The 10,588-nt window shown below is 45.7% G+C and overlaps 1 pseudogene; it reads right to left on the reverse strand.

Moving 5' to 3' along the window:
* The window catches only part of LOC121232905, a 99,057-nt pseudogene extending 91,365 nt beyond the window's left edge, over positions 1 to 7,692 (reverse strand).
* Between the last annotated feature and the right edge of the window lie 2,896 nt (positions 7,693 to 10,588).

The raw sequence follows: 10,588 nt of genomic DNA on the forward strand, positions 1-10,588 counted from the left end.
CGTTTGCTACTAATATTGCAGGGGCGATCTAAGATCTTGCACAGATATTACAAGATCAAATGGGAAATATACAAAATTAGCAGAATAAGGTGTTTTTCAAAGAATTGTCTAATAGTGTTAAATGATTAAATCCAAAAAACATGGTTTGAAGGCTTAAATCTGTGTATCTGAATTTGTATTGCTATTGGAGGGTTATTAATCATTTGTGTGTTTGCAGCAATCAGAATCACCTGAGGAGCAGTACGAGGATTGCATCGGTTCGAAGCTAGAGTCCTCACTGTCTTCCTCGTGAATCTGATGTTCCTAAACAAAAAAGGGGGAGATGTGGGAGCAGCTCGGAACACCTGGCATTTGTTTTCAAGAGTGACCATTAGAATTTGTTGTGCTGCATGTTTGCCAAGCCTTTGAAGAACTAGTTTTACAAGGTCAGGTTGGAGGATGGCCTTCTGTAGGCCTGGGAAGATGTGGCTGAAGACAGTCACGAGTATGTGTATGGAATGTTTTTATCTTTAACTGTTCTGAGGACTGGCAAACATCCCAGCTGGGCCAGATATGCGCTCCTGTGTTAGTAGTATTGGCTGTATGCTGTTAGTTCTTTCTAGATCTTTGTTGAAAAATATATAAGTTGGATTCTTTTGTGAAATAAAGGGAATCTTGCACAGAGAGCTTGAGCTCTTGATTCAGTTGCTGCATTCTGCTGGTGCGGTTTCTCCCTGTGAATCTTGCTCATTGGATTTTTCCACTGCCAAGACTTCATATTTGTTGTTGGTTGGTACATATGAGGAAGGGGAGTGAAGTGACATCCTGTTCCCACGGGTCACCAGAGACCATGGTGCCTCCTTCTCCAACGTGTTGTGTGTTCATTTTTAAAGCTCTTTGTCTGGTAGTTCTTGGAGGTCAGTGTTACGGGGACCTAGTATTTCTTCTTGCAAAATCTCAAATAATACTCTATTTCTTGTTCACCCTCCCTAATGCAGCATAGCATGCTATCTTCCTCCTGCAGCTCCCTCCACCCGCTTCCTGAGCGACTCCACCTGAGCACACCTTGCACAGGTGGAGCTTGCACCCTCCTCCACCCAGGAGGTGGGGGGTGCAGTCTTTGCAGCCCTCCATCTGGACAGCAGCTTCCCTAATAGGAAGCCCTGTCTGGGTGGCTGCCTCCACTCATCCCAGGCTAGCCTGGCTAGGTAGCTGATTCCTGACTGCTGCAGAGCACAACCCTTGTCCTGCTCTCTACCACCATGCTTCTGACAACCTCAAAGCACTGCCTAATAAGCCCTTCTAAATCCCTGGAGACCTCAAGCTGCTGGGTAGGCTTGCACAGTCACCAGCTAGCTGGGGTGACCATCAGGGCTGCAGCCTAAGCCAGAAGGTGAGCAGAGCAGGCAGCAGCTCGATAACTGGCAGAGAGTGCAGCCCTTCCCACACACCCTGCTGCACAAGCTGCCTACACAGCTCCCAGATCACTGGCGCTCCCTAGGGGCCAGTTATATGCAGTTTGAAATGGCTGCAGGGACAGCCGGCACCACCCAACTGTCGCCCACCCCTCTCGCGAGACCTGTCGCCTATCGGCCACTTTCTTCCCCACGGACAGCCCAAAGAGTGTCAGAGGCCCAGAAACCCCTCTCAGACACCCACCCCCCGGGTACCTCGCAAGCCTTGCACTCCTCAGCATGCAGCAACTGCTGCTAGCATTGGCTTACTGTGGTTTGAACCGTGGAAGAAGAAATGACTGAAATCTGTAGGAACGCACACAAGAATTAGAACATAGTCATTACTATGGGTTTCCGATGGTTTTCCATGGGAAAAAAAAATGTCAGGAAACTATTAGCATGCTTTTCCACAGTTGAAACACTATGCTTCTAAATCTGTTCCTACTTACAGAGTACTAGTTACTTGGTTTGAACATAGCTGGAAAAGCATAGGTATGTCTCATGTTTAAAATGCATGTAATCAATTTTTCATCATCTGAATTCACTTTGATGCAGAAGAGACCAAGGTATTTTGGGTATTTTCTGATGGGAGCCTAGTGTCAGGGAGCAATAAGGGCCAGCTGCCTCCACAAGCGAAGGTAAGCCAGGAATGGAGCACAAGAATAAGGCAAGCAGGAGCAGTGACCTCACCAACAAGGCGCCAGGATGCAGAGCAGCAAGTCTGGGTCAGGATCAGGGCCAGAGACAGTGGTCAGGGTCAGACACAGTCCAGTGTTCACCCAGCAAGTCCATAGTGATAAGACAGGTCCAAGGCCAAGCCAGGAAGCCAAGCCAGTGGGTCCAGGTCACGGTCAGAATCGTAGAGATCCAGAACCAGGCACAGACATAGCTGCTACACAGCTGTGATGTAGCACAGGCAGGGGCCAGTGGTAATGCCTCAGCTTAAAAGCAGCTCCCAGGGGAAAGAAGTGGAAGGCCCTCACTACCAGCTTTCTTCACAACAGCCCTTATTGGTGAAGGAGCTGACCTTGGACTCAGCCAGGGTAAACTCCCAGAAGGGAGGGAATGTGCTCCAGGCCCTGACACCTAGGTTACAAACATTTTATTTAAAAAGTAAATTGATATTGATTTAAAAAGAAAAAAAAAAAAACCCAAACAACAACAAACTTCTATCATTCCATGTTCTTCCAAACAAAAAAACAGGTCACCAAAAAGTGTTCTGCAGCAACACAGAGCGATGCAGATGTTTAGAGTGCAGTCATCCTGGAGATAACTGAGTGGATTCACATTAGGGATTACTTTGGCCCACCAAATTTAGTCTATTGGTCCTTTTCACATCAGGTATAAATTTTAACACAGTTAAAAGTTGCTTATGAACTTACTTTATCAGGAGTTTTAGAAAACTCATAAACTTAATAGTTAAGATTACCTTCTGCCATGGTTTAACCCCAGCCAGCAACTAAGCACCATGCAGCCACTCACTCACTTCCCCCCCACGCCCAGTGGGATGGGGGAGGGAATCAGGAAAAAAAAAAAAGTAAAAACTCATGGGTTGTGATAAGAACAGTTTAATAGAAGAGAAAGAAGAAACTAATAATGATAATGGTAAACACTAATAAAATGACAGCAGTAATAATAAAGGATTGGAATATGCAAATGATGCGCAGTGCAATTGCTCACCACCTGCTGACTGATGCCCCGTTAGTCCCTGAGCAGCGATCCCCCCACCCCCACTCCCCCCAGTTTATATACTAGATGTGACATCACATGGTATGGAATACCCCGTTGGCCACTTTGGGTCAGCTGCCCTGGCTGTGTCCTCTCCCAACTTCTTGTGCCCCTCCAGCCTTCTTGCTGGCTGGGCATGAGAAGCTGAAAAATCCTTGACTTTAGACTAAACACTACTTAGCAACAACTGAAAACATCAGTGTTATCAACATTCTTCTCATACCTAGCTCAAAAACATAGCACTGTACCAGCTACTAGGAAGACAATTAACTCTATCCCAGCTGAAACCAGGACACCTTCACAGAGCAGCAATGAGAACTGGAATGATAGTCTATGAACCTATTCTGATGCAAATTAGGCTTGATAGCAAGAAGTACAGAATTAATAAAATAAAATCTAAGACTGTAAACCTGAATAGTGGCCTTTAACACTCAGGTCAAAGGAGAGAGATTACAACAATAATATGTCACAAGTACTCAGTGAGCCAACTAGGAAAGATGCCATCCTAGATTTGTTATTTGTGAATAGAGAAGGACTCGTGGGGGATGTGATGGTAGGAGGCCACATGGATGCACTTGGCCACAGTGATCACAAAATGGTAGAGTTTAAAATTTTTGGTGCTATGAGAAAAAAGGTCAGCAGAGTTACTACTTGAAATACATTTCAAGAGAGCAAACTTTAAGCTACTCAAGGAGCTAGTTAGCAGTGTCCCCTGGGAATCTGCCTTTGAGGGGTTAGGGGTCTATGAGAGCTGGTTAGGTTTCAAGAACCACCTTTTAAATGCACAGGAGCAGGAAATTCCACTGTGTCGCAAGTCAAGCAAGTGGGGCAGAAGACCAACTTGGCTGAACAGGGAACTCCTCTTGGAACTCAGGAGGAAAAAGAAATTGCATGATGTCTGGAAGCAAGGTCAGGCTTCACAGGAAGATTACAGAGCCGTGGTTCGCATATGCAGGGAAAAGACACGAAAGGTCAAAGCTCAACTAGAGTTGAAACTGGCCAGGGTTGTGTCAGACAAGAAGAAAGGCTTTTTTAAGTATGTTAATAGCAAGAGGAGGTCTAAAGAATACACTGGACTGATACTTGTTGAAGATGGTCACCTAATAGGGATAAAGAAAAGGCAGAGGCATTCAATGCTGTAATAATACTGATAGACCTTGGGCTGCCCAGCCCTCTGAGTTGGAGGACCATGACTGTGGGAACAGTGACTTTCCATTTGTGGACACTGAAATTGTGAGGCACCAGTTGTATCAGTTAAATGTTCATAAGTCCATGGGGCCTGATGGGATTCATCCCAGAGTACTGAAGGAGCTAGTGGATGTTACAGCAGGACCCCTCTCAATCATCTACCAAAGGTCTTGAGAATCTGGGAGGTCCCCACTGACTGGAAGCTATCCACTGTTATTCCAATTTACAAGAAGGGCGTGAGGGAACTACAGACCTTTTAGTCTAACCTCAGTACCTGGACAAATTATGGAGAAGATCATGCTTGGTGCTATTGAAAGGCATTTAAAGGACAGTGCAATCATCAGGCACAGTCAACATGGGTTCACAAAGGGAAAGTCCTGTCTAACTAATTTAATATCCTTCTACGATAAGGTCATCTGCTTAGTGGATGAAGGGAAGGCAGTGGATGTAGTTTTTCTGGATTTTTAGTAAGGCTCTTGATACTGTCCCTCACAGTGCCCTTCTGGACAAGTTGTCCAACTGTGAGACGAACAGGTACATGGTGTGCTGGGTGAAGAACTGGCTGGACAGCAGGGCTCAAAGGGTTGTAGTGAATGGGGTACATCTGGCTGGCGACCAGTCACCAGCGGTGTTCCTCAGGGTTCAATTCTAGGGCCAGTCCTGTTCAATATTTTTATTAACGATCTGGATGCAGGAGTTGAATGCGCCCTTAGTAAGTTTGCTGATGATGCCAAACTGGGAGGTGCTGTTGACTCTCTCGAGGGACAAGAGGCCTTGCAGAGGGATCTGAATAGACTGGAGCATTGGGCAATCATCAGTGGCATGAAATTTAACAAGAACAAATGCCGGATTCTGCACCTGGGATGGAGTAATGCTGGACACAAATATAGATTGGGAGAGGAGTGGCTGGAGAGCAGCCCTGCAGAAAGGGATCTGGGGGTGCTGGCTGATGGTAAGCTCAATATGAGTCAGCAGTGTGCCCTGGCAGCCAAGAGGACAAACCACATCCTGGGGTGCATCAAACACAGCATAACCAGCTGGTCAAGAGAGGTGATTATCCCGCTGTATTTAGCATCGTTGCGGCCTCACCTTGAGTACTGTGTGCAGTTCTGGGCCCCACAGTTTAAAAAAGATGTTAAGGTCCTTGAATGTGTCCAGAGGAGGGCAACAAAGCTGGTGAAAGGGCTGGAAGGCATGTCCTATGAGGAGCGGCTAAAGAATCTGGGTTTGTCTAGTTTGGAGAAAAGGAGGCTGCGGGGTGACCTCATTGCTCTCTGCAGCTTCCTGAGGAGGGGAAGTGGAGAGGGAGGTGCTGATCTCTTCTCCCTGGTATCCAGTGACAGGACGCGTGGGAATGGTTCAAAGCTGCGTCAGGGGAGGTTCAGACTTGACATTAGGAAGCATTTCTCTACCGAGAGGGTGGTCAAACACTGGAACAGTCTTCCTAGAGAGGTGGTCAATGCCCCATGCCTGTCAGCGTTTAAGAGGCATTTGGACATTGCCCTTAATAACATGCTGTAACTTTTGGTCAGCCCTGAATTGGTCAGGCAGTTGGACTAGATGTTTGTTGTAGGTCCTTTCCAACTGATCTATAATATAATATAATAGTATTCATAGCAAATCTCTAGAGACTGCAAGCAGATAAGGAGCCTGAATCTTTTCAGATCTGCATCTGTGATATTACCTTTATAGAAATAGTAAATAATATTAAGAAGTTTTTGATAGAAACTGTTAGCATTATTATCTGACAGAAACAAAACTGACAAGTTCAGAATTAACAGGAACACACAAGGTTCTATACCGTAAGGTAAATTATTTGGTAGTTATTCTAATTATCCAGTGGATGTTAGGGAAAAAAAAAAAGTAGTAGCACTTGTTTCAGAAAAAAAGTCAGTAGAGCTTTCTGTGTCAAATTCATCTCTAGTGCAATTCTAATGAAGTCAGCTGTGTTTCATAAAGGAAAATTTGGTGCACTGACAACATATATGTATACTCCTTATGTATCCTTTTGAGTAAAAAATTAAAATAGATACAGCATTACATACTTTACTGAGGAATAAAATGAGTCACAGAAGAGTATAAACTCTCAGTTTCACTGTAATGTGTATTACACAGTCCCTTTTCCTTTAATTTTAACATGTGAGCCTATAGCTCTGTATACTTACATCTCCATCTAGTGGCCTCTGATCAGCACAGTCCCTGGTTGGGCTAACGTCCTGCCTCATCACCCAAATAGGTTCTTTTGGTTCATCAGGGGGTATAAGGAGAACGAACAGTCCTTGTCTTCACTTCCTCAATAGCTTCTTTAATATCTTTGATGGCCAGTGATATTGCATCCCTTTTTTCCTTTCTGCACGTCTGTACTGACTCTCCTGAGTTGGCTGTGGCCCTAGAGCCAGGTGACAGTTGACCATTGCTTTCATGCCCCCTGCCAGGGAGAGCATGAGCATGCTCCAAGCTCTGCTCTGCCTCTAGCATATCTTCAGCAGCCTTGCCGAAGCTCTGAGAGCTCATACTCTGTTTCACCTCTGCCACAATCTGATCAATATCTTCCTCTTGTTCATAGCTGTCCATTCTTGGATATGGAGCAAACTCTGCCTCTTTCTCAGGGCTGTCCGACTCTCCATCAGATCTTTCATCATAATGGTGAAGGCGGGCACCAAGAGCTTCCTTGCGATAGTTGTCAGCTTCCTCCCTTTCCCACTCATAGAGCTGAAGCCCCTCCCTAACATCAAGGTCCAGCACATCCCCTATCTCCTCATACACATGCTCCTGCTGCCTATAGTCAGCATAGGGCTCAGCATACTGCTCATCCTCTCCTTGGTGGAGGGGCTCATGAGCATAGACATAACCTGAGTATGCTGCATTCATGGCTTCCTCATGTTCAGTGGAGTAGAAATGTACATGATCAGGCAGTGTTCGATTATGAACAGCCTCAGTGTGCTCTGCTTCAGCATTTTCTGTGTACTCCTCAGACTCAGGCCTGTACTGCATTGCATATGTACTCTCATCCTCATTCCCCTGTACTATATCTACATCATAGCCATCCTCTGCTGTGGCTATAACATCCCCTTCCACCATGTCCATGTGATAGTGGAAATCACTCTCAGTGCTGGCTGATCGAGCTAGCATCCCTTCCTCTTCCTGCCCAGACGGTACCCCCTTGGTTGCTGTTTCTGTGCCTTGAATAGCAGATCACAGACTGTTGTTCCTCTTCTACCTGTGAGTGCTCCAAGTCAGCTTCCACTGATTCATTCATATCTTCATTTGCTGGCTCTTCATTCACCTCCACCTCAGATGGTATGACCAAATGGTTCATGGAAAGTTCTGGTGTGTGGGCCACTTATTCTATAGACATTCTGTCTACCAGGACTAGAAAGAAATTAAAAGAGTGGTGTTATTAAAAAAACCCAAAACACAACCACAAACAAAACAGTCAAACAAAAAAGCCCCACAATGTGGAGTCAACAAACAACCCCAGAGTAGCAAATACCTTTGCTTCTCCAACAGACAAAGTTTTGGCTTCATCAGCTCTGAAGTCAGAGGACAACCAGCACAACAGCATGACCTTCCAAAGCAAATTGATTTCTACCAGCACCATTCATTCAGAGATGGGACCACAATTCTTTTGAGAATTGCAGTTTACAGTTTTATGGACAAATTCTCTGGGAAAGAATCCACTATCTCAGACCAGTCCAAGAGGTGCTTCTATGGACAGGCCTGACATCTAGACAATGCAGACGATGCACATCAAAGAAACTGACTTTTACCAGGGGCTTGATTGTGGTAGAGATATCGTGGTAGGATGTGGCAGTGTAAAATGACAAAAGAGATTTTATCCCATTGCAGTAGTCTGCAATTGGTCAGATATATGATACCTTTGCAGACTAGACATTTCCAACATGATATCTTCAACTGAGATCCTCATCCTAGGGCACCTTTTAGTCAATGGAGAGAAAAAGACACTTTTAGGGTGCAATGCAAAGTGCCCATTTCTCTTCCCTAGAGAAGCATAAGATAGCTAGCTCCAGTATAGACATCTTCATGAAATACATATAAAATTATGCAAAATTACTTCTGCCCCAAATGTCTTTCCTAAAACAGGGAATAGACATTACAAATATTCATAACTGTGACCCTTGCCACATTGAGACTAGTGAGATATTTTAGTTTTACCAAATGCATTCTGCTCAGAGTAAAAACATCTGAAATGATGACATAATTACAACAGAGGTCTGCCAATGATGATAATTATATACAGCATGGAAATAAGAACCTATAAGAATAACCTATAAGAATACAGCTTATCCTCTAGATGTTTCTCAGAGCAACCAAGTTTACCTAGCTCAGAGGGTACAGCTTTTACCTGCCAACTGCAGCTATTCTGAACCTTGTCCAATGTTTTAAAATGTAGTGTCATAAGACCATCTCATGTATTTCAAGTCTAATCATGTACCCATGAGAAAAATATAATTTTAGCCTGTGGTTTACTACCAAATATAAGGGGGTGTGGGGGGAAATGACTGTCAGAAGACTTATATTTTGATATATAGAATGATGCTGTAAAAAGATGCTATAAAATATGTAAGAAACCAATAATAATTAAAAAATAATTCAATGTATAAAATAGTGTGGCAGTACCCCCTGCCCCTCCCCCCACCCGACAGAAACGAAACTTCTCCAGGCAGGGAGGAGAGGAAAAAAAAAACAAACCCTAGAGGCCGCAGGTTGAAAATTGAACTGACCAATCCAACACGTGCCAGGTACAGGAAGTGTTGACCTTTTGGTCAATGGGGATTAAAATGACCACAGATCAGATTCGACAAGGGTATAAACAGGGTCCCACCAGAGGACATTTTGGAAATCAGTCCTCCTTGGAGCAGTGGGTCTGCAGTCAGGGACTCCCCCTTGGGTCAGGACGCCGCCCGAAGTAACACCTCAAGGGAGAAAGCCCTTCCCCAACTGAGGGGGAACCCGCCACGGGGTCAAGGGGAGGAGGTCCCACTGAGTGGCAGACCCCGCTTCTGCAGCTCTCTGTCACCTCAGGATGCTGGGAGTTTGTTTATTTTTCTGTCCTCTCTATGCCCTTTTATCCAATCATCCTGGGCATGCCTTGGTTAATCTGGCACGATCCGATGGTTGGTTGGGCACAGAGACGAATTTACCTTCCTGCCGCTGAGGCGGTGGCTGCTCCTGCTCTCCCTCCTCCTGCCGCGGCCGGCGGGGTACAGGGGGCTCTGGCGGCGTTAGTTGGCCAGGGTTCCAGGCTAGTGCCTGCCGGGTGTCCCCGAGCCATCTGCTGGCTGTTGGGGGGCACTGCCGCCAGAAGTTAGGGATTTTTGCACGTCTTTGAGCAAAAGCAAGTAGCGACCCTACCCTCTGCCCCCCCCATCGGGTGTATCATTGGTCTATAGTGCTGTTACCAGACGCTCCTCTCCCCTTGGGTCGTATCTATCCTCTGTCACGGCCAGAGGTGGTGGCCTTGACAGCTTATAGTGAGGATGGCTTAGCCCAGGGTTTTATTTGATACTCCACTTCACCCCTTGGTGCCCTTGTATTTTTGTAAAGAAGAAGGATGGAGACTTGAGGCCATGTGTGGACTACTGGGGATGGGGTGGAAATTGTAATGGAAATACCTTTAAATTGTTGTAACCCATACCACCACCCGAAACACCATCCTGAGCCTTGAAAAGCATGGTCTGTAGCAGCACAGCACCCCAGAAAGAATTGAGTCAGACAATGGGACTCATTTTCCTAAACAACCTCATAGACACCTGGGCCAAGGAACATGGTATTGATTGTATCACATCCCCTATCACGCACCAGCCTCTGGGAAGATTGAACGATACAATGGACTATTACAACTTATACTGAGAGCCATGGGTGCTGGGATATTCAAGCACTGGGATGCAAATTTAGCAGAAGCCATGTGGCTGATAACACCAGAGGATCTGCTAACTGGCCTGGCCCTGCGCAAACAAAACCCCTACCTACTGCAGAAGGAGATAAGGTCCCCGTACTGCACATAAGGAATTGGCTGGGAAAAACGGCATGGGTTACTCCTTTTCCTCAGGGACCCAATTGCACTTGGTAGGTAATGCGGAAGGATGGGGAAATCCAATGTGTACCTGTGGCAGTACACCCGCCCCAACAGGAAACAAAACCTCTCCAGGCAGGGAGGAGAGGAAAAAAAAACCCCATATACCCTAGAGGCCGCAGGTTGAAAATTGAACTGACCA

The sequence above is a fragment of the Aquila chrysaetos genome (assembly GCF_900496995.4).
Source record: "Aquila chrysaetos chrysaetos chromosome W unlocalized genomic scaffold, bAquChr1.4 W_unloc_1, whole genome shotgun sequence".
Taxonomy (NCBI): domain Eukaryota; kingdom Metazoa; phylum Chordata; class Aves; order Accipitriformes; family Accipitridae; genus Aquila; species Aquila chrysaetos.